Source organism: Lepisosteus oculatus, chromosome 6 (genome assembly GCF_040954835.1).
Source record: "Lepisosteus oculatus isolate fLepOcu1 chromosome 6, fLepOcu1.hap2, whole genome shotgun sequence".
Taxonomy (NCBI): domain Eukaryota; kingdom Metazoa; phylum Chordata; class Actinopteri; order Semionotiformes; family Lepisosteidae; genus Lepisosteus; species Lepisosteus oculatus.
In genome coordinates, this window is record NC_090701.1 from 6,581,748 (window position 1) to 6,607,391 (window position 25,644).

At 35.4% G+C, this 25,644-nt stretch overlaps 1 protein-coding gene across 1 annotated transcript in view; it reads right to left on the reverse strand.

Annotated features, from left to right (window-relative positions):
- Positions 1-8,437, reverse strand: part of LOC102686884 (cadherin-10-like) — a 46,429-nt gene extending 37,992 nt beyond the window's left edge. The window contains exon 1 of the mRNA XM_006634542.3: positions 8,011-8,437. The gene's annotated coding sequence lies outside the window, so the exon portion shown is untranslated. The remainder of the gene's footprint in view (positions 1-8,010) is intronic.
- Positions 8,438-25,644: the final 17,207 nt, after the last annotated feature.

Sequence of the window (25,644 nt, forward strand, 5' to 3'; positions counted from 1 at the left end):
GTCGGATTTTTTACAATTTACTGTCACTTTTATATATATACAGTATAGTGTTCTTTCGAACAAAATATTAAGAATTACACCAAAATGTCACTTTTCAATGCCAACTGGAAATACTGTACCAATGCTTCAATGGGTTACATGGTGCAAGGCTACACATGATGATGACACTGTGTCAATGTGTCTCTGTTTCCAACTACAAAATACCAAAAACTGACGCCTGTGAAATGGAATGATAAACCAGCTTTAGCACTTTTTTTTCATAGTGTAATCAAGATAAGTTTTCACAGGCCTACTACAAAATGAATGCTTTAAAGTTTTAAAGTGAGACGGGGATAGAGCAAACATCCTTCAGTTTAAACGCTTTTACATGCACAACATCATCAACAAAACCCCCCGGATGTTTAATGGCAAACAAAATAACCGTCTCTTGTTTTAAGTGAAATATTAGACCTCAAAACCATTTAGTGATAAGACACATAAATCAAAAATACATACCCAAAATGGAGAAACATCTTCACAAATAATATTTTGTTTCGAGAAACAAGAAGCTAATGAAAATGGAAAACCATTGCTTGGCAAAATGGGTGGCTGAAAAAGTCATAGATGTGTCATGATGTCATTTAAAATAAGTTAAGAACAACACTGAAGCTTAAATGAGCTGTGTTATTTATGGAATAGATTACTGCAATAGTAACCTATACTAACCTCATTCTGATAGCCTCTACCTTTTTTCCTAATAGTACAATTTTTAAATGATATATTCCTTGAGGGAGCCCTTCTGTGTCAAGAAAACCCTGCAACAGAGTAAAGGTGACCACAGTTATTTGAGCAGGAGACTTAATGTAATTGATTTTTCTAGGGGATAGAAACTTAAACATAATATCAAACTGAGCATTTCCATGGGATTCACCAACCCCTCCTTTCAAGGATTGCTTCTAATTCATGATTGATCACATAGTTTCTAATTTCACTGAATCTGTCTACACAGGACAGTTGAGCAGGTTTGGCCGCCACAGTTCTTGATGCACTTAATGCTGCATGAGTAGAATCAATACCCATTCTCTGATAGAAAACGGGTAATTTGTTCTTCTCATTTTTCACATGTGCAGCTTAAGTTTCAAAAACGGGAGGCTGGTGTAATTATAAGCTCTATTTACTGAACTCAAGAGTTCAAATCAGTTTGAGCCAGGTTGTTAGTCAGGAATGCACCAATTTCCACCACAACATGACAACATCACAATAGACACCTGGCAACTTAATTACTCTGTTCTTTACTAATTCTGCTTAATGTTGCTCTGTTTATTGAATACATATATTAAAAAATAAATGTGTCCCAATACTTATGGTCACTAGAAGCCACTGTGTTGATCACAAATTATGTTTTTGCTCTTTAATATGATTAGATTTATGAGTGGACAAACATAAATTATATTAATCTCATTATCACAAACACCAATTGCTTGACTTTCAAGCAAAAATAAGTTCACTTTGCTGCCCCAATACTTTTGGAGGATACTATATAATATAAAGTCATCTTTCTTTAAAGGGAAACTTATATAAATTACAGAAACCAATATTAATTAGCAATATTAATTAGATGGTTCTCTTTCCTGAAGTTGGCAGAGCTAATTAATATTACTTCTCTTAAAAGATCATTTTGATTTTAATTTACAAACACTACTTTTATAAAAGCTTGGCCTTTCCAAACTTCTTTTACTGGGTGGTATATTTTGATCTCCTTCTTTTCAAAAGCTCAGTTAATGTTTTCTCCAGCTATTCTTTGTATCTGTCAAAAATGAGTTTTAAGCAATGTGCTTGTACATTAAGATATTATTGGGCTCCTTTGACAAGGGCTGCCTTTTAGCTTGACTGACAGTGGTGTCAAAATGTAATTGGGAGATCTTCCAGGCTTATGTGTCTATTTGTCAAAAAGTGTGACACAGAACAATGAAGAGCTGCTTTTGGATGTGATGTTATGACCTTTACATCTTGTTATAAGTTACACTATGCACCAAGAGCATATCAGACAACGCAAGCATTATTGTGGTACATGGCACCCTTTTTATTAGTGCTGAAGTCTCTGTATTGCATCTTGATGTGCCTTAGTTTCTGTATATTTAACAATGTTTCATTGTTTATTGAAATATCTGGCTTATAACATAGTGGAGTGTATTTTCCTCTCTGATAAGAACTCTACCCTTTGTAATTTCCGGCCATATCTGGTACAATTTAATTATTCAGGATTCTGAATTTAAAACTGCACATATGTCAGCAATTCCTTCACTAAAAACAAAATAAAAAAAAAACAATCAAGCCTTTCAAAACCATAACAATAAAAAAGACCCGTCTCACACTTATTTTCCTAGAATAGGAAATCAGGATTAGCACAAAATAGACTTATTGTTGAGGTAGCAAAATAGTTTTTAATTAATTATAAATACCAGAGGAACAACACCCGAATATGTTGTGAACTGCTTCTGATTTTGAGCACTTGTACAAGGGCAAGGTTTGGACCTGGGTTAGGGTGAGAGTAAGGATATTATGTATGCAATCATCACCAATACAATACATACAATATTTAGCTATTACTCATGTGATATCCCTTTAGAATGCATTCCACCATTCTAACGTAGTACTGCATTATCTACTCCTAGTCACTATAGCCTCTGGGTCATTTGCATAGTAATGATTTATTGAAAAGATAAACCCAGGTTGCTCACCTCTTTGTAAATGTACAGTAACACTAATTAGTCTTAGCATATAGCCCAGATAGTGACTTATGGCATTGGTCGAATGACTAACCAGCTGACCCTTTGAAATAATTGGTACGTTTTGAACAGTAATGAACATGATTGTAGTAGGGGTTCATGTATCTGGCACCGTCAAGGCTTCCACCTTGTTTAGTTTCACTTCAACTACTAGTAACCCTGAGGATAACCTTACACATTAACCTTGCACAAACCCCAAGACGTTACAGTTATCTAGAAGATGGTGTTATATCAGATGCTATTGCTTGGGCCATTAATTTCAGACGTATTTTACAAAAAGCTTTGCTTTTTCTTTCTTCCATCAACCAACATCAAGATCACAGCTGCCCTCTTCAGTTGACAGTTTTAGATGGCAAAGCCTTTGGGACAAGGATGTGTACTTATCATCTCATACTGCTGATCTTCTCGAGCAGTCTCCATTCATACAGACACATAACACATAAACACAGTTTGTGCTTATAAAGTTAATTGGCTACTCAAACAACAGTATCATAAAAGCCATGTTTGAAGTAACAACATCTGGTGCAAATATCATCAGGAAAGGAGGCGACATTAAACTGAGTTCCTCAATGCTTAGTGTTTCAAAATCCCATGACACTGTTTGTAAGAGTGTGGGCGTTAACTCTGGCGTCCTGGCAAAAATACATTCTGGGATTTGATCTGCCAAAAAATCCCCCCTTGGTAAAAATGGACAAGCAATTTCTTACTTCTTTGCTCAATACTTCCAAAGCTCAACAAGTGTAAGAGTATGACAAATTCTAGATTTAGTTGAGCAAGATTCTAAAATGATATTGAACATCTGTAGAATTGTGACTGTACTGAAATTTAAAATAATCTAACTGGAGCATCCGTATCTTTGAATTGTTAGTCTCACTGAACTTTTAATTTAAATAAAATATATTTTTTATCACAGATAAAATGAAAAACAAAAGATCCATACTGCACAGACATCCATACCGCAAAGCCTTAAAAGATTTTTTTTTAAATCATATATTATTTAAAAAGCTCTTTCATTAATGACATGAAAAATTAACCTTTCATTAATTCTGTTTCAGTAATAATAAAGTATAACTTAAAATAGAAGCAAAGGAGATTGATAAAATCTCATGTGTACAAAAAGCATAGTTGGGGAGGTATGATAAACATGTATTTGGGTTAGAAAGTTTTTATTTTGATATATATCAGCATTGCATCAAATTTGATATCTCCTTTTATTTATTTAATTGATTGTCGTGAACCTGACAATTAAATAAAGCAAGTCTTTTAAAACTTTTTTCATTATGTTTATTTACGTTTAGTAACAAATATTTATTATACTTAAGAAAAAACTTGAATACATGTTTATGCTAATGTTTCAGATAGCAGTTTTACAATTTAAGATACTACAGTGCCACCTAAAAGTATTCATTAAATTCTCTTCTACCATTGAAAGGATGATACAGGACATTTAGACGTATAAAGATACATACGTTTTTGCTGATCATGTAAAAAATTCAATGTTTGACAAATGACATACTGATTATTATTTATCATAAACACAATCACAAATTGCAACCTATGCGGGTCCGCATTCACTTACAGTACATTTCTCATTTATATCTGCTTACTCCTAACAATTGCAGTTTCTTTTGCGTCCACAAGAGGGAGTACACTACTTCTCTCACATCCAAAATCAAGTGGAAAAATAAATTTCAAACATTAACAATGCTAAATATATGTATAGTTTTAAAGTAATGAACCGATCAAGTTTCATTAAAGATGATGTCAAACGAATTCAAGTGTAAATTGTGTTATTGTTTCTTGCTTTTCAGAAGTAAACCTTTTGAAAAGCACCTGATTCATTAGACGATGACAATAATGGTAATGTTTTTAACATTAACCTATGATTGAAAACGGGCAGACAATAGCTTCCACTGTGTTACACAGTTTTTAATATATATAGTAGCTTAAATGTGAACTATGATATGGACTGTATTAATATTCCTTAGAGATTTTTTTAACAGTACATTTTTCGTTCAGCAGTGCTCTTGCGTACTGAAAGAAACTTGGTTCGTGGGTTAAGGTGGATTTCTGTGTCCGTTTTTTCAGGAATCAGACAGGTGTCTACTTTTATAAAAACTATTTTCGTAGTTGTTGCATGATAGTTTCGCAGTTGCTGAAAAAACCCCAACGAGTGACATTTCTGTAGTAAACGCTATACGTTACACACGTTTTTTTTTTAAAGCGCACATTGATAAGTTCCGCTTTTTAGAAATTCGGTGATAGGACCTCATTAAACCCCGTGAGGCTGAAATCTACTTTTTTTTTTGCAGTTCAATCGTAGATATCTGTATTACCCTAGAAATGTGTTCATGCATGAGGGTGGTATGGTTAGATAGGTCACACGGCCTCTCGTTTGTAACCTTATTTCTCTTGACGTTAACACCAAGGAGGGTTTCTTCACTATTGGTCAAACCCAAGTAACAGTACAATCAACAAGTCAAGGAAAAGGTGACTATTGGGAATTCCATTTAAAAACGCAAGGTATTGTTTTTGATTACGTCTTACAATTATAGAAAGGGTGGATGTAAACAGAAAAAGAAGTGGTGTTCGGATTTCACCTATTAATTCTTTGGATTTCTATTAAAATTAGTTTCTTAATCCGAAGTAGAGGAAACCATGAAAGAAAAAAACACCAACTTTGTTTTTTTTAGCCAACTGAAATATTGTTCGAGGCAACCCGCCTTTCTTCAGTCACTATTCTTCACAACCAGAGAACATTTCTTTTTTCTGTCAAAAGTCATTTGCAGTAAAATTTTATGAAGTCATTGGCTCAAGACTAATGTTCTGGCACATTTCACGTAGCACAACTTTATTACCCAGATTATAAAGACTTAGTCTGCAGAGTTTACTTTCTAAATATGCAAATAAAAAAATATACTGTACACAGTTTGTTACAAGTGATAACAGGTAGGTCTGAAGTCTTAAAATGTAGGTGGCACACTTTATCCTTTTGTCGGCGCAAAAAAGTAGTTTTTTCCAAACCCTGAAAGCATACTCCTATCGATATATCTGTTCAATATTACACATTTGCTGTGTTCACTGTATGGTAAGTGATTTGTTAGAACCCTTCAACCTCTAAACATGAAACATAAAAAATCCTCAAACCATGTTATCCGTATATTGCTCGTTTTTGGCAAATTATAATTTAGGTAGGACATCACATTTAACATATATCAGATCTTTAATTGATAAAATTATCGTTTTTTAATCCCGTTTAGGTCGCATTGTGTGTTTGACGTCTTTTCATTTTGAATTAGTGATCTATTATAACTGTAGACATATAGTCATCAAATGACACAAGTTACTTTAAGTGTAATAAAATACTTTTACTGTGGACTATAATTAATATTTGCTATTTTCAATATAATTTAATGTTTACTGATAGGATGAACCAACGATAATTTCTGAAATGTCCCATTAGTCTTAAAATGCTTAGATTTAAAAAGATTAAATTTAATACATACATCTATTTCATACTTAATTCTTATAAATGTAGGATGTATGCTAAAAAGCTGTATCGTATGGTCAGACAGTGTTAAGGATGCTGGATTCTCCGAAACATAACGGGTAATCTCCGACCGGCCACCCAGATACAGTATTTCTCTGTATTTCAGTGTAGTACATTGTATTTTCCCCTCCCACTGACACAAATAGACGACAGGTGAAAAAGTTACACTCATACTGAGAGTTAGGTTTGGTATTTAACTCTCACCGCGACAGCCTTTTCTTCTGACAGACGTACAGTACTACAAATGCCCCGTGCCAGTAGTTGCAAGATGTCCAAATAGGAATATGTTCCTATCCATCATGTGGATCAATGTCCATCAGTTGACCAAGATTCTGGAGGTACACCCAGTTTCCAGTCAACCAAACAAACAAGCCTACCTAACGATCAGTCGTGTTGGACACAGTGCAATGCCCATATTAACTGTTCTGGATACAAACGGATCGAAAGCTACAGTATGTCTCTTCATCCACTTCCACCACAACAAAGAACTGCATTAACTCCAGCTAAAATATGGATTTTATTGATGAAAATGATGTCACCAAGCCCTGTTCATTTTTTCCCTAAAGATTGGATAGCCGCCTCATTCCTATCAGAAAGAGTTCTAATCCGCTTCGAAGCTGTAGGTCTCCATTATTAACTGAACACCATTAGCATACTTATAAAAACTAACTTCAGAAATGAATTCCGAGTGGCCTTTCCCCTGTGTTCAGGGTGACTGCAGCACAGTAACGCATTGTAGTCGCTGCTCGCCACCAATTCCACAGACAGACACCCATCCGATAGCATACAAAACTGCTGTAGTACAGTGTATCCTTTGATAGGTAGTTTAATTAATGTAGTTACAGCTATCTCGACTCATCTACAAACGTACCATCTAGGTTAATATAATATTAACATGAAAGTTGCTAAGTAAATATATACTTTTATAGCTCACTCAGTGAATAATGCACGTTTGCGGAATGGTAACATATGTCTTGAGAAACCCTTAGCAATGAACTCTAGAATGCTAACTTTCCTAGATGTTATTATCTTATCTGTAGGTTACCACATTCATCTGTCCACATGTTTACATTTTAACGTAGTGTAAAATAACTAGTACCAGGCTTGAAAAAGTCCCCCTCAGTTTTAATGTTGGACCAGTTTATTCCTAATGTATTACTTTATACGTTTTTATAATACTGTTTTACCATGCTAATCTTTGGTGGCCTAAATTGTGAGTTTATTCATGTTTTAACAATTTTTACCTGATTATTACATATTGACAACAAATGAATGCTGCTGAAAGCAATCCACTGGGTAATTGTGAGACATTTAAACGACAAACAAGTAAGACGATTGGAAAACAACCGGATTGGGGGCATTTTGTCAACAGCACACTGCAAGGTTTCAAACAGTTATCTTAAAAAAACTATAAAGCGGATGAAACTACGACGAAAGAGAACAAAATAAAGAAAAAACTTGAATAAACTTCACATAATGTGTATTGTCAAATTTACGTAAAGTTCCTTTTATTATTCCTGAATCAGGCATGTAGAAAACAGGTCCATAATTCACTTCTTTTGTTAATTTATAGAACTGTAGCCGTAATACCAGGGACCGTGACAGTATATAAATAACGGTGTCTTGAGATAACCTCGTGTTATTTTCCACTGTCTCAAATAAAAAGAAAAGTTAATATGAAAGCGCCCTTACCTTACACTCAAAACAGTTCAAATTCCTATAAGAAAAACGGTGACAAGTAAAGTGATGTGTATCCTTTCACTGCAGCAGTTACACTAAGCCTTTATCGAAAGCCTTGCAGTCTGCTCCCTAGCTGCCTCTCTGCATCACTTTTTAGCTCTGAAAAGCAGAAAGGCTGGAGCGGAGAGATCTGTGTTTCTGATTGGCTGCCATTCACAGTCCCCGCAAAAAAAGCACCCTCACAACGCGAAGTGCTGGTGATGGAGCTACAGAATTGAGAATGAGGAGGTCAGAGTCTGCGGAAAGGTTGGATATTCCAGTAAGACATTTCCATGTGAATGCTGTGGGAGTTGGGGCAGAGGACAGTTTTGTAAAGACGCTCGTGTTACAGATATCCTCTCTGATGTTTGATCTCTGAAGGCAAATCCAGTCGGTTCTAATCTCTGCCGGCTAATAATAAGAAGGCGATACAGTTGTCCAACTAGTAAATCATTTTTTTAATAAGGCGTAGCCATTGCCCCTACCCCCACCCCCCTCACTAACAGAGGTGATTGATTAAATTTCAAGAACCATGCTCGCACATTTCAATACTTACACGGATAGCATGTAGATTTGTGTTTTTCGTTTTGGGTGCATGGTTTTCTAGTTGCTCAGTTTAATATTACATTAAGTTAGAAGCTGCGGTGCTCAGATTGGATTTTTAAATAAAAAATCGTTCTTGAATGTAATAAGGTTCTTCATACAAACATACAAAGTACGTTAATTACTTTAAAATAACATCTTGACTACCGCCTACTCGGACTAATATGTGTTAAAGTTTGTTAAAAGAATGACAAATAAAAGCGAAATTACGCTCAGAGCATACCCTTGCCAGTGTGTGGATCCTACATCCAGTATAATTATGTCGTATACTTAAATGTGTGGCTTTTTATTTTTTTAAGCTCTACCGAATTTTCTTTAATAAAAGGAAATCCTTGAAACGAAATAAATAATAACACCATGTGACTTTATTTAATGGATGGGCATGTGTATTTATTGCCTTTAGAAGAGCACTCTGTGACTGTTCAGACTGGTGATTTATTTAAAATGATTATCTGTATAAATGATAAGGAATAAAGAAAAGATCACTTGTCCCTTCCTTATTTGTTTGTTCAGTTGCTGTTAACAGCCTAGTTATCTCAGAATCACAATCATTTCTCAAAGGATTGCATTAATTGGTTTCAGCAACATGACCACCTACTTTATTCCAGACACAACATTTTCATATTTAGAAGTGCCTCCTATTTTTAGTTCTAAATTTACCCCTGTTTTCAAGTTTGGAACAGTAATTTGAGTTACCTTTGTAAACACTTCTATGATTCTGAAGATCCAGATAAAATCCTCTTTTAGTCCCCTGTGTAGATCATTAACTGGAGGTAACATACAATTACTAGCAGGCAAATGTCCGAATAAAAACACCTGTAGAAGCCAGCTGTCTATCAGATCTACAGTATAATACTACTACTACTACTACTACTACTACTAATAATAATAATAATAATTGCTTACACTTACATAGCGCTTTTCTGGACACTCCACTCAAAGCGCTTTACAGGTAATGGGGTCTCCCCTCCACCACCACCAATGTGCAGCATCCACCTGGATGATGTGACGGCAGCCATAGTGCGCCAGAACGCTCACCACACATCAGCTATCAGTGGGGAGGAGAGCAGAGAGTAATGAAGCCAATTCATAGATGGGGATTATTAGGAGGCCATGATTGGCAAGGGCCAATGGGAAATCTGTCCAGGACGCCGGGGTTACACCCCTACTCTTTTCGAAAAACGCCCTGGGATTTTTTAATGACCACAGAGAGTCAGGACCTCGGTTTTACGGCTCATCCGAAGGACGGCGCCTGTTTACAGTATAGTGTCCCCATCACTATACTGGGGCATTAGGACCCACGTGGACCACAGGGTGAGCACCCCCTGCTGGCCCCACTAACACCTCTTCCAGCAGCAACCTTCCCATCCATCCAGGTACTGACCAGGCTCACACCTACTTAGCTTCAGTGGGTTGCCAGTTGTGAGTTGCAAGGTGATATGTTTTCAAGAAATATTTCTGATAATTACACTCACTTTTGAGGTAGCAAAAATTATTTTCACAGGTTCAATGGTTACCCTCACCCTGCTGAGGATCCCTAAAAAGGTCAAAAGAGCTGTTCATGACTAATAACATTAAGTACACAGTATATGCAAAGTGCAATTAAAAATACATTTGCACTGTTCTGCTTTCTAGCAGTGTGGAATAATGAGTGCTAATATTCAAACATTCACTAATACATACTATACTGGATACTGAGAATAAAGAGAGGCATGACTTATAGCTGCAACAAATTCACAAAGTTATTTTTAGGAAAATGACAAAATCTTTTTTGTAGCAGGTACATACAGTAGCACAGCAAAACTACCACATTGTCATCTCATGAGAAAACCTTTGTTACATGCCAAGCATGAGGACCTGTATTTTTCTAATGGAATGTTGTCACATCAGGATAGACAGCAAGTGAAGTTTTTAGGACTTGATCATTATAGCATAGTCAGGTTGCCATCAATTATTTCAAGTAGAGTTCAGTAATGACTAGTCAGTCTTTCCCAGACTATCACACTTAGATCTCCCTTTCAATTTGTCTGTTGTACACAGCAGTTAGCATTATGTTCTGCCTGTCTGCATCACACTCACTGATATCCATCCATAAGGGTGGTCTATAGAAAATCTGTTTGACTCATTCCTAAATTACACTCAGCACTACTGCTAGCAAGTGCACCTGAAGCGATGTAGTCCAGCCTCCAATATACTAATGGCACAAAGGTGTTGTTCTAATAAGCAAGGCATATTGGTTTCTTTGTTTTTGTTTCTTGATTTTCACCCAGCTTGACATTCAACAGATTAAATCACTTCATCACCTGGGTCCAATTTACTCTCTCATGAATGAGGTGATTTATTGCTTATGCAACAGTCAAAGTCACCCGAGTGTATTGCGGTCAGTCACAAATGATCAATTAATCAAAATGATGCATAAAACATTCTATCTATATTCAATTGTCTATGTAGTGCATTTTTCTAAAAACAAATGCATATAGTGATACTGTATGTTTTGTTGGATTCTCGGTATACATTGTATACTTAAAAAGTAGCTAATATACTGTCCATGCAGCATGCTTATGCATTGTGTGGATGAGAAGAATAATTGTAGTCTGAAGAACTGCATGGAGCCCATCCCTGGACTAAATCTTATGTTAAGGAGTCCCAGGAAGGGAATATAATGGAAGAAATTGGCAAGGGCTGTTAGAGGATAGTTCTTACATTCTTAATGGTTTGTAGCGGCCATTGAAGTTATTATACCCTGGCCTTTTTTCTGTGGCTGCTCTGCAAGTGTTCCCCAATGTTCCACCATGAGATTTGTGAATAGCCAAGAAAGGTAGGAATGTGCTAAGGTATTTGTTCTGCTCATTGCAGACACCACTTGGGGTGAGGCATGATTGGTCGTCTACTACACACTATGTTGGGAAATAATTTGCTGAGGATGGTTTTTATGAACTTTCTTCCAGATTTCTAGCAGATTGTCGAGGCTCACTTTCCACATTTCACTGAATAAACAGTTTTTATGTGTCCATTTGGATTTAAATAATGATTTAAAACCATCCAACGTGATTGACAGAAACACAATTAGGATTTTTACGGATGCTTCCATTGTTCAACTTTTAAAAGTCTACACAGAGTGGTTTTACAAGTGCTGTTAAGTCAACTCAGTGCTGTGTTTCCTGTCTCACTTCACTGTTTGGCTAGTGATGCATGCTCCAAATTGCCTATCAAGAACCTTTTTATAATTCTTTTCATACTGCTGTCCTAACACATTTATCATTTTAAATAAATTCTATACAAATTTGCAAAAAAAAATGTTAAGAAAACTACAGCAATTTATATATAGTATTTTTACAGTATCTGCAGTACATATACCGACACCTGAAGAAGGCTTCACAGCCTAAACATTGTGTTTCTTTTCTTCTCTTTTCAGCATGGAAGAAACCTTTACTTGTTCATATGCAGTACATATTTAACATTTATATTGGAAAAACTACATTTCTCGACAAGATAGGACTGTAGCATGTTTTTTCCAAGTTGTATATACTACAAAATCATAAAAATAACAAATCTTCTATTAAAATATTTCTGCTCAAAAAGATTAATTATGGTTATTATTAAGATGATGATATTATTTAAATTGTTTTGTATGTATCCCACAAGGGGAAAATGTGTGATGACATACAGATTATTAGAACTGAAAGATGTTAAAATTGTATTATTTTTATACTCAGGTGAGGTTTTGAAAAGGACATTCCTTCATTACCAAGTATCCAGATAAGATAAGACACAGTAGTTAACTATTCTAAGGACAGAACGATTTTTTTATATAAGGATATGATAAAAAAGAAAAATTGAATTTCTATATCCCAGAACCAGTAAAATAGAGGGGAAACTGAACATTTTAAAATGATTGACGGGGTCAATTTAATCTTTATCTTATTGTAGATTAATATGTGCAGTGCTGAGGAAAGGTATGTGAACTCCCAATTTCAATCTGAGTTTGGGTTCTCATGGCTTATATAATGTTCAGTAACTTTGTGAGTTTGGTCTTCAACATTTAATACAGGTTAGTGGAAAAATGTCATGGCAAAACCAAGAGATATTGGAGGACGATTGGTGCAACATCCATTACTGTCAGATAGAATGGGTCATCCCACTAATATCTCCTGAAGAGCTACCTGAAATTTCATTCAGGCAGTCAAAAAAAACACTAGAGTAATATCTAAGTCCTCTCTCTCTGTGTGTAATGTCAGTGTTAATGCCTCAATCATGAGGAAAAGACTGAGTACTTTTCATGGGAAGATAGCTTTCATGGGAAGATAGCTAGAAGATGCTCTCTATAAACATTTCTTCCCATCTCAAGTTCCAAAACAATAGACAGATGATCCACAAGACTACTGGAAAGATGTTCTTTGAACAGACAAATCAAAAGTTAAATCTTGTTGAAACTTATTGTGTGGCAAAAACCAAACACACTGGTATCAAATGATTCTCATCCCACCATCAGGCATCATAGTAGGATGGAGTCTCATGAAGGTTTGCCATTCTTGGAGTATCATGAATTTGTTGTTGTGTCAGCATATTCGCTAGCTGAAGCCAAATAAAAAATGGGACAGGAAGAAAGAAAATGCAGCAACATTCAAGCAGATCTACAACAGAATGGCTGAATAGGAATACATTTTCTGTTTTGCTTGGTCAAGACTTAAACGTACTGCAATGCTTGATGTGAGATGCTCTTATCTAGCCTTTTATCAAAATGTCGTGGACTTCAAGCTGTTCTGTAAGGAAGAGTGGGCCAAAAATTCCTAACAGCCAATGTGAGAGACTGGAAAACAGTTAAAAGAAATGTCTAGTTGAAATCATTCCTGCTCACTTTGGTACTACCAGTTACTGAATCTAAGGGTAGCACCACAGTGGTCTAATCTAATCTGTTTCTTTGTGTTATATGTTTAATAAGGTTATCTTCATCTTTTATTAAGATATTCATGAAGATTAATTCATTATAGTTGTAAAATATATGAGAATACGGATCAGCCGAAAGGGGGTTCACGGACGTTTACTTTTTTATTCAAAGTCTCTGTATCTAGACTAAGTGCAGAGAATGTATAGGACACATTCAAGAAGACTCAGAAAAACATGATAGAAAGGCAAATTATCTGTTGTGACCACATGGAGTGAACTATCAAGCTATGTAATAGGTGTTGATTCACATAAATCCTTGATGAAATTGATTAATTTCTTAAAAATGGCAAATTACCTTCTATAACTTATCTTACGTGAAGATAGTTTCTTCTATCTTATGAGATTAACTTTTTAATACCAGCTGGAAGTGAGGCTTAGTTTCCTGCAGTACTTTAACTTTCCTTTGAGAGACTGTAAAATTGTTACGTGGTACTACAGAAAAGGAACGTCAATGATTCTGTAAATTAATCTGTCTGCATCACTTATCTCCAAGAAGTAAGACCAATCTTCCAGTAGAGTACTCATACAAGGTCACATTTACTTTTGTGTCATTTTCACAGGTATTTACTGTATAGTGTTCAAATGCAAACCAAAATCTTAGTATACACATAAGAAACATATCACCTATAAGTGTTGATTGGTTACTGGATACTTTAAAGAAATCACAGACTTAGGGTTGAATTGGGGACAATTCAAGAGCAAGATAATCTTTTCACAATTATTTTTATAGATATCAGCTACAGTTAATTATCTGAAATGTGATATAATTATTGTGAGGTAATGTAGTTGATTTTGGGTGTTTCCTGTTTGTAAGGACTGTCCAAATCTATTTAAAAGTAATTTAATCACTCACTTTTCACTCACTTTAATGAATACTTTATGGTTGATAGTAGTTTGGCATGTCTTTCAGTAAAATACTCATCCATTTTTCCACAAAGCTATTTTTCCATACAAATGTGAATATAACATTCTTAAATGTTTTTTATTTTTGTAAATAATTGCATATGGTGAAATGAAATATTTCTTTTAGTTCAATATTTACAATAGCAACTCATTTGCTTAAACATTTAAAAATGTAATCAATGTACCTGTGCTTTAAAAGCAAAATGTTCAGTATACTGCATAAAACAAATTGCATAAATGGATACACAATTGAAAACAATGCATCCTTTAGTGAGAATTCCCCACAAAGATCACTAAAGCTGTGTAATTTTGGTATCTGAAGTCAGGGAAAGCTTGGAGAGGACAGATGTGAACTTTGTTGTGTGTGATGAAAAGTAAGTACACCCCCTTAAGATTTTATGGTTTGACATATTTGACCTTTGCGTAGTTCTCAACAAGTTGTAATAGTAGATAAAACTAACCTCCTTTGACAAACAACACACAGAAATTATATAATTTCATTATTTAAAAAAATCAGCCAGGATTTAATATCTGTATGGAAGATATGTATGGAAAAGTACGTGCTTCCTTAGTTCTACAATTGAGGTGGTTATCTAGCATCAGGTGCAGATCACCAGAAATCATCACAATTAGAAATAATGCTGTTCTTGCCATTATACGTTATTTATTGTGTTCTGATTAATTTTCAACATTGTAAATGTTATACTTACTTGTTAAAATTTTAAATATGAATATGGATGCAATCCTGCCTGGAAAGAACTATGGCTTTCTTTGTTAATACTTTTTTAAAAAATAAATTACACATTTGAATGCTCAATCCAGGTTGATTCAATATCTAATCAATATCAATAAACAAATATTCCTGTGGTCTATCTTGTGGGTTAATAAGTTCCTACTGGTTTCCCCTTTCATATCTCTAGGATTCATATTACAGTGGAAGCTTATCTGCTTTTGCACTGTATTGATTAAGTGGGCACGCTAGCGTTTTCAATCTTTATATTGCAGTTTCCTTACAAACTTCAAAGGGGCTAGCAATCTCCTAAATGGAGATTAAAATTCATTATATTGCCCTGAATGGAATGTACATTATAACCTTTATATTTCTCTTTGGTGGGTGACACTACTACAACTGCATTATATACATATTTTTACTTGCACTTTGACTTGGTATATAACATACACAATATTTATGCATAAATATACAGTATCAATAAAGTCTAAATGGCTGCTGTAGCACATTATAAAGTTCTGAAACAATAAAAACATGACAGTCTAGGTTTTATATCAACAGTTCATCACATTCATAAAGTTATTTACATTTTAAATGATGAGTAGACTGCAGGTAATAGATTTGTTGATTGAATAGAATTGTTTGTTGGGATCACAACTAATCTCAAATCAAGAAATGTGAGAGATAGCAACATCACCCGCTTGAGCAAAGCTGGGTTGCTATTGGCAAGATTGAAAGTGGCTTGTCTGTGAGAGAGCAGGCCAAGAAAATTATGTTCTGCTTTAACAATTAGCACACTAGTCCAGAGAAACAAGGAAAACAGCTCTGTGAAGGACAGAGTACATGGTAGAGGGTTCGGTACACTGTCATAGCCATCTGATTCAGCTTCATAATCATTTTTAGACTGCAGAGGCTACAGCATGAAAAATTTCAGGAAGAAATGTCCCCGTGCATCAGCAGAATGACTGTAGTTGTCTGTAGTTTGTTCCGAGACACAAAATTGTTGCCTACTGTGAGCTACAGAATGTTTGAGTCGGTGATGGAGACAGTGGTGCTGTTTTGTCCACAGTAGACCATGTAAAAGGCAATGTATGGAGATGTCAGTATTGTTTTTAATACTACATGTTGCTTGGTATTTATTTGTTAATAATATTTCATTAAATCCGTTATGATTGAGTGCTGCATTTTTGCATTTTTTGGGATTCAAAGAAGGCTTAGTTCAAAGTATAATCTGATCAATAATGAATGGTAAATTGACTTGCAAGCAACAAAGGCTTGTGAAGATAACACATATCCAGTAACAATAAGGGGATTCTTTCATCTTATTTTGTTTATTAAACAATCTAAGGGTATTATTTTAGCTACATCGTGTTAAATATTAACAGGAAGTGCTCCGGGATGTTTATTGGCTTGCCATTCTGACACTGTGTGTTTATTAACATGAAGTTAAGCCGTATTCCCAGCAGAATCCATTCCACTCCATTGACCACAGGCAAAGTAGTCTGAGCATGCTCATTGAACAGAGATAATCACTGGAACCAACCTGACTTCTCAGACAGAATGTGACTCCATTCTCAGCAAGAGAGCAATAGTAAATGACTTGGGGCAACATTGCTACGGCAGGGGGAAAAATGAATTGGACACACATCTAAATAGAATTTGTCACGTTGCATTTGGTGAAAAAATACGAAAAGGGAAGCAGGCTCTGAAACATAACCCTCAATAAAGCCGTATTGCAGGTGTTTTAATTTCACAAAATGTGCCATGAAGGAAAAAAGAAGGACACATCAAGTGTTTAATTTAAGGGTCACATTTTAAAAATAAGCCCTCGCCTTCCTGTTTGCTAGGTAACAATGAAAAACATCTCCCAAGGTTAAGTCAAAAGATGTACAGAAGTGTATGTTTAGTTAGTTGTCACCTGATAAAGTGAAATTAGTTGTTTTCACATTATGTAAAACCTATGTATTCTCTTGCTTAACTGCAAATGAAGGAGCAACTAACCAGCTTCTATGAAAACAAACCTTTAAAATTATTTTCATTAGCTGTTCTGTAGCAGAAAGTAGTGAAGTGATCCCAACAATATTGGTATTAGGTAGGTTAAAAACAAGGTTATATTTTTCTTCTACATTTTTGGCCTTTTATTTTCTGAAGATTTGTTTTTGCTTTTTTTTTTCTCTTAAAGACTGCTTTCAATTGTTTTTCCAGCACATTGTATGAAAGTGTCTGCCAACAGGGGGCTAACAGCAAGATTTATGATACTTCTGCAGAGAAAGAACGTGAGGACTAATCATGTTTTTAGAAAGGGATATAGCACGCTCACATTAACTTTTTTCCCTCATGTAAAATAGTCCAACATTTGATCACATCATAAATCAAGATGCACAGCAAAGCCAAATCGTATTTTGAGTACATTTTTAATCTGCCATCTCTTGTGCCCCTGGTCTGCAGGCATCATGGGATTTCAGAAAGTGGAACACAGAAATTGGAATGTTTTATGTATTTTCACAGAACTCTTTCTGTTCTGGGACCACACAAAATCACATTATATATTTGTAAATAATAAAAGTATTGTTTTAGTTTGAAGTCCAGAGACACAAAAACACACCTTTAAGAAATAAATGTTTTTTTTTGGAAGACATCATTTGAAACATGGGCATTTCTAAATATACATATACACATTTCATATAACATATTTTTGTTATTTAAGAGGCAAGATAAAAATGTAAAGACTGAGCATGGTGATCTAATTCAGCTGTCACACAGGATTTGGGGTGTGATTTAGATTGAGTAGGATAAGTCCTATGTGCTTCAGAAATTTAGCTCTAGCTTTCCCTCCTGAGAACAAAAGTCAAGTTTCTGCAGTGTTCAATCTCATTCCCTCATACACAGAGGGGGATTAGTCATAAGTTCAGCACAGATGGACTTTGCCTGGCCTTCAGGATTAAATCCTTGTACTCTGCAGTAATGATTTGAAGTTTCAAGGCACTGAATACGGACATTGATGTTGTAGTGGCATGCTAATTTACTGCTTTAAAAAAAACTACATGTTACGTAATGCTTTTCTTATTACCAGCATTCACTTCATTTCTGATGATAATTTAGCAATCTAGTTGTTGCAACACTAATCCAACTGCATTACACTTTGCAGAGGGATTACTGAGTGACAACTGCAAGTGAAACTAAAGATTCCAGGGCTGCTTAAGCCTAGTTCCTATTAAATGGCCCAAAATACTATGACACAACGATAGGCTTCATTGAACAGCTGCCAGCTATTTGCTCTTACTGTATAGCAACTGTAAAAGGTCCCATGTTCATAAAGTTGTTTTTCCTCCTAAAACTCATTTTTCACACTTTCGCAAACCTTTGATGTCTCAAATTACATTTCAAGTCTTTAGAATGAGTTGACATGTGAAATGAAAATGGCAAATCTTTCCTATTGCAGAATTGGCAAAGCCAGACTTTAATATTCTATTCTTCATTTTAAAAAAATTTATGAGTCGTTTCAGGTATTTATAGCAGACAAATCCATCTCTCTCTACCATATAATCTTTTAGACTACCTTTAGAGCTTCCTCTGCTGGCTGTTAAAAAAAACGACCAACCAGATGTACAACATATGAAAGAAAGGTGAATAACCCTTTAGGATGAATTGATTTAAATGACATCATCCAGTGTAGTCCACACTGCCTTCAGATCCCAACAAAATAAAAAAGAAAACATTCCTGTTTCTATTGGTAAAGTAAGATGAAGGAAGACTTATCTTGAATTTATGCAAGACCCAAAGCCACCTCTAGTCTAGGCAACAGTAGATTTTCAAACAACAGCATAAAAGTTCATTTTAGCTGCCCCCTGCATAGGTAGTCAGTTTGAGGCCCAGCTTTTTCATGTATGCTGTGCTAACCCCAGTGGGAGAACAAACTAACTGTTAAAGCCAGGGTAATTAACTCCACTGTGACCTGGGCAAGAAACACACAGGACACTGCAATCCTTTAAGCATAGTGCTTCATTACCAGTCTGCCACAAAGCACTGCTCAGCAGGGGCAGATAGGGTGACACTGGCTTCCCCATGTTTTCCAGTATGCAATTTCTCTTTAATTGAAAAAGAGAGGCAGAGATAACTGGCATTTTGTTTTGTAGTTAGTAGTGTAGTTGTAGTTTGTAGTATTTGAAGTTCATTTTTAATTAACAAACACATTTTATAACATGTTTCTACAATCATTTCAAAGTAGTAACACCGCATTTGTCAGCTATGATATAAGAAGTGTGCGGTCCATGATTGTAAGACAACTCCATTAGGAAGTTTTATTTGTGTGTTCTTAAATTTCTTAGATATGTGATTTGTGTGAATTCAATGCCAATGCTGGTTTGATACAACTCCCATGTATTGAAAGAAAAGAACAACAATATGCTGTTAAAACATTATTTTTATTCATCTTTACTATTGATTGTGGTACATATTAATTTTACTACTCACTCCTCCTACCCTTAATCGAAACAGTAGAGAATATCAAGGGGTCACATAGATAGTTAAATTAATTTTTCTTGTCTTTTGAAAAGTGCAACAAAATGTAATTCTATGATGCAAAATTGTAGCATTAATATTTTTGTGATTTTATTATACATTGATATTTTAAAAAAATATTTCCAACAAAAAATACAGTATTTTAGAATAGATTTTTTTGTACCCTTTTGAATTTGATGTAATCAGCACGGCATAATTATTTAGGTATATGCTGAAGTGATGTTTTGTACGTATGGTATGCATTTGTAATACACAGTGTAAGGGATTTCCCAGTGATATATCATTTTAACAAGCACAAACATGTGAGGAGCACGAGATCACTGTTTTCTGTACTCTCCGGTTCAAGTTCCAGAATTGTTCATCATGCCTTGTGTCCCCATTTCAGGGATTTCAGAATTGTTTCTCTGCTTCCCAAAATCTAGGGAGGGAAAATAAGGTTGAGTTGATTCATTTCAGAGTTTGGTAGGAGCTCTTTGGGGAGTGGGATTTTGAATGCATTTGCATGTATTTGTAATGTGAGAATGGCAAACAAGACCACAATGATTTTCAAATTCATTCAGTTTAAAGTTCATCAAGTTGTCTATTAGTGGCCTTCCATGATGCTTAAAGGTCAACATGATAAAAAAAATCAAATATCACTTTTAAGATTCGGATCTAGATTGTTGTGTTCCTGGCCCCGGTGGTCTTCTGAAACTGTAAAAATATTACAGACTATTATAAGTATGTTATAAATGTCTAACAATCGCAAGGCCTAATGTGCACATCTTCGCTCAGGTCTTTGTCATTAGACCCAAAATACATGTTTACATGCATTTACAATACATACACCAAACATTTTTTATACATGCAATCCTGAAAGAACGTCTACACATATCCTGTGCTGACAAACAGCTTTGACTCTCCTGGAAATCTTAGAAATCTAAATCTTAGAAACTTAAATACATGAAATAAGAAACATGGTTATTGATGAAAGCCACACTTTTCATCTGGATGGATTGCCAATCACAGCACGTTGATAAAATGCAATGCATTTCATGAATCTGAAACACCTATATTTTAATAATAATTATTATTATAATTATAATAATAATAACAACAACAATAACTAAGTAATCCTGAAGGCCAGGACTGGCTTCTGGACAGTTGTCAGCTTTTCATAACCATGCTGTCTGTTCCGCACTGGCAGACCTCACCATCCCAGCTTTCAGACAAGCTCATTGCTCAGCCATGCTGCCAGACAGCATAACTCAATGGTCTGGCCAACGCACTGTCTGGTGCTGCAGATCTCATTCCCCTTACAGACTGAAAACCACACCAGTGTAATACCAATGTGCAAAACCCAAAGAATAAAGCTATATGTGAGTAAACTTAATATTTTGTCTTCAGTATATCAAAGCCTGAAATAGATATTTAAATTATCTCACATGCCTGAACTGCTTGAGAATAGTCTAGCATTAATACTATATTTTTAAGACATTAACAACGTCAAGGTTCTTTCAAAAGGTTTGTGCATGTACGTGTAAAAACCAACACGGTTGATGTAAATGCTTTAAATCCACTTTTGTGCTTAGTTTAAGAAAACAAATAGTGTAGCAACCCTGACTCATTGTGGAGCTTATATCGTTCCCCCTGTGTTTAGGTATGACTGCCAGAGACTGTGTGTTTGCGTCCGCCCTCCAATAAAGACAAGCTTGCATGTGTAATTGGTGTGAATGAGGACCTTGAATCAATTAGCTACTAGCAACCAATCTAGATTATCTGAATGTTGTCTCTCCTTTGTAACCTTTTTGTGTTCTTATGATGCTAAATATTCAGATGTAAGGCACTTTAAAGATTTTTATCCGAATGGACTATACTACCATGTAAAAAATGGGAGGTGATGTTAATTTAATTAGGAAACACAAAGATACGAAGTAGATTTCTGAACTAAGATCACTGAGCCTCAAGAAACTTAATAATTATTGTGATTTATCTTAAGTTCCATAGGGCAGTAAGGTGGCATGGTGGGTAATATTGCTCTTTAGTCCTGGTACTATATAGCCCTTGCTTCCTGGGTTCAAGTGTACATGTATTTCCTGTTTTTCTCACTTTGCTCCAGTTTGCTGCCAAAGACATGTTGGTTAGGACAATAGATGTGACTAAATAGTGTGTACCCAGAGACAGACTGGCATCCTGTTCAGGGTGATGTCCTGCCATGTACCCTATGCTTCTGGGTTAGGCTCCAAGTGCCTATGACATGTTTTTGTCTGCCAGTTTAGCAAAATAAGTAGTATTGGACCCACAAGACAACACCACTTTCATTAAAGTTCCAGGCTTAAGAACTCAGGCTGAAAGTGTAACTTTACTAGTGAGATAAATGTTTCATACCTCTAATCACAGATGCCCCCAGAAAAGAAACGATATATTTGTGTCTGCTGAAAGTTCCAGTCATTAGCTCTTCGACTGAAAGAACTGTGTACTTTTGTCTGCTGAGATCTGCAAGCTTGTCTACTTTCAAAAGGAGGAATTGCACACTGTTAAATGCTGAGAAGTGCTGCAGCAGTCACAGTCAGTTTGAACTATAAGGACTGCTGAGCTTTCAGCAATTTCTTCAAAGGCTGTATTCAGGATTTTTTTATGAACCATCCTAAGATGTTTCATTTTATGCATTTCCCTTATTTCAGATTAAAAATGAATATATAATAAACAATGTGATTGTAAACTTTGCTGTGCAACGGCTTTTTATAGCAACGCATTCTGCTGCTGTGCAGCACATCTATGAAACAATTCTTGTCACATGAAAGTAACTTTTGAAATCATAGCAGTCCTATAATAAAATTAGAATGTAGGAAAAGCAATACACTTGGACAAAACATTTGCAGTGTTTTGAGGGTTAAACAGCTGTAACAAGGTGTTTTTTTGTTTTGGAAGTCTGTATGTACAGTAAGTGTGCACATTAATGTCTTGATGAATGTGGCCCATGACAAAAGCTTATGTTTAAGCATCTCACTTTAATTACAACAAAATTTATAATCAGTTGGGTGCCCTTATACTAATAAAGGCCAAGGCAAACAGTATTTTTCATCACTACAGAATAACAGAAGCAATTACTTAGCATCCCTGCTACCAATGCCAGTAGGGTTTCTGTGGGTGTGAATAGAGTACAAGATGAACAGAATTTCAGTACATTTGCTTAAGGAAAAAAGGTGTATCATCCAATAACAGAAAAGATAAGCATGCTGAGAGTCAGACATTAGAGTCATCAGCTTTCTGAGCTGAACAGATATATTGAGTTTTTATCAGCTCGGATTTTCTATTGCCTGCTTTTCTGTTTCCATGAACATTAAGTATTGTTCTTCTTATCTTGTTTATCTAACCGCACAATGGTTCATAGGGATTAAGATTTTATAAGTGGCTATTTAAAACCTGCAATTAGCGTGGATTTTCATTATTGAAAACTTTAAGTTCTTTAATGAAAGGCTCAACGGTTTAAAGACTAACATAAACTGAGGTTACAGGAACACTGAATGCAAACATAGCAAACATTCACTATCTCTCCAAATCAAATAACGCTGACTGTGACAGATTTAAAGGAAACATTGTATTTTTATTACATCCGCTCCTCCAAAAGTAATGCTTTCTATGCATACAACATTTTATCTTTTTAAATTTGATGACATTGTAAGAATTTTTGTGTGCATGTCTTCTGAAGAGGAAGTTTCAATCAAAAAATGTATTTTGCGGGTTACTAGAATAGCAGGACCCATCCTATTTACCATAAACATTTTAATGATGATAAAGTATATAAAATTACCATAGGGACAAATAACTTATTGGTTCCTCCAATATAGCAATACCCATAACAATCCTAAACAAGATCTGAAAAAAATACAGTATGTAATATACAATTAAAAATTGCACATGAAAATACCTGTTTTAAAAATACCTTAAAAATTACATATAGTCTGCATAATTCTTTAAAATAAAATTTCCTTTCCAATAAACTCTTGGTTTAAAATATTAACATTAGTAAATTAACACTCTGTAGCCTGTTCTCATGAGATATGAAGCTAAGCAGGGCTGGCTTAGCCAATACCATGGTGGGAGACCTCTAAGGAAAACTAGGTTGCTGTTGTAAGTAGTGTTGGTGCTCCAGCAGGAGTTATTCTTCCCTCTGGATCAGATCTTTGGGCATTTAGATCATATGTTAGTCAGAAAGAGAAATTAGACGCTATGCACGCTGCAAAACATGACTTCTTTCAAGAACCAGTTCAACTAAATCCTAAGATCAAGTAGGTAGCTGCATCAGCAGATGTAGGCTGCAAAGGAACAAGTAAAGGTTTATTCCATGCTGAAAAGAGAAAACACAATGTTTTGGCTGTCGAGCCTTCTTTGGGTGTCAATTTGGAAACAATAAGGGAATTAACTGAATTTCAGGACCAGGATTATTAAGCACCAAAAGATTTTATCATGTTTTTGATATATCAGCGATTCTGTGAGGTACCATGACTGCTTGGCAATTCATGCTGATTTTTTACAGAGCTTGAGATGTACAGTAGGTTCAGTTCCACAAAATTGTAATTTGCATGCATTTCCTGCTTGTTCCAGTGGTTTCCTAAGGGTGTTCGTGCTTCTTCCAACCTTTCCGAAAAAAAACTGGTTAAATTAATTGATGTCTTATAGTTATGTGTGCCATCCTGTGGACTGCTATATTGTCCAGATTGTAGTCCAGTTTTGCACCCTATGCTTCAGGTGTAAGCTCTGTGTTATCATGACCCATGTAAGTAGCAAGTGGCAAATGATAATTGATGGATGTAGTTCTGAAAAAAAACATGTTTTGTTTAACAATTGTCTTTTGATGTAACACTTTGATGTACTGTATAAAGGAATAGCACCATGCTGTGGTCCCAAGAATTTTGTGTGGAATTGGTTGATTAATTAACTTACCTTTATGTGCATGTACTGTATGATACACAGTTGTTCTTTTGAATATTTAAATGATCAATTAGTAAGTAATTTATGCTTACATTTAGATACACCTGTGTGATGATGAATTTCTCTGTTTCTCTCTTTTCCCCTGATAAAGATGTTTGTATTATGCGCCAATGTATTATGTATGCATAATGCATTATGGATGCATTTTTAAGATATTTTCATTCAGAAGTAATTAATATATTGATGTAACTTGTGGAATATTTAGAGGACAAGGATTCCCTTAAGAAAGCTAGACATTTGGAGAAGAAGTGTGAAACTGGATATGATTAGCATAAGGAATTGTAATGTATTCTAAGAGTCACAGCGCCACAGTGCTGGACATTAAAATACAGTAGTTACACTTCCCTGTTCTTAATGGTCTACTTCTTCCTGTTCTTATTTGCCTGTGTGCCTGTGATAGTGTGGATTCTGGAGGTGAGTGGCTGTTGACACATCCTATTCAGTCTGAAGGCCCGGGAGCATTTACAGTAGCAGAGGTCACACAGCACTCATAGGTGGGAGAGAGCAAATGAATAGAGGGAGCACCAGTGGTATGATGGAACCTGACTGAATGGGGGTCTCCTACACTTGGGAGGCTCTTCTCCCAGAATCGTCCCACCTTGCAGTGTCAAGGGTAGAAACTGAGACTAGCATCTCTTTTCTGCTGCCAGTGTTCATTGTGTCTTGTCTTGTAACTGATATCTGTAATACACCTGTTGAAACCAAGCATGTGCATGTGGCTTTATCACTATATCATCCTTTTTAAGCATTTGTGGGATTAATACATTCTCATACATTCTCATTCTCACTCTGCAGACAATTACTACGTGTCTACTTTTTCTAAGCAAAGTTACTTTTCTGAGCGACCAAAAGTCCAAGTTTAGAAGTTCCTGCTCTTTTTGGAGTAGTTGACACCAAACTAACCATCTTCTTGTTTTAAATTGTTACAA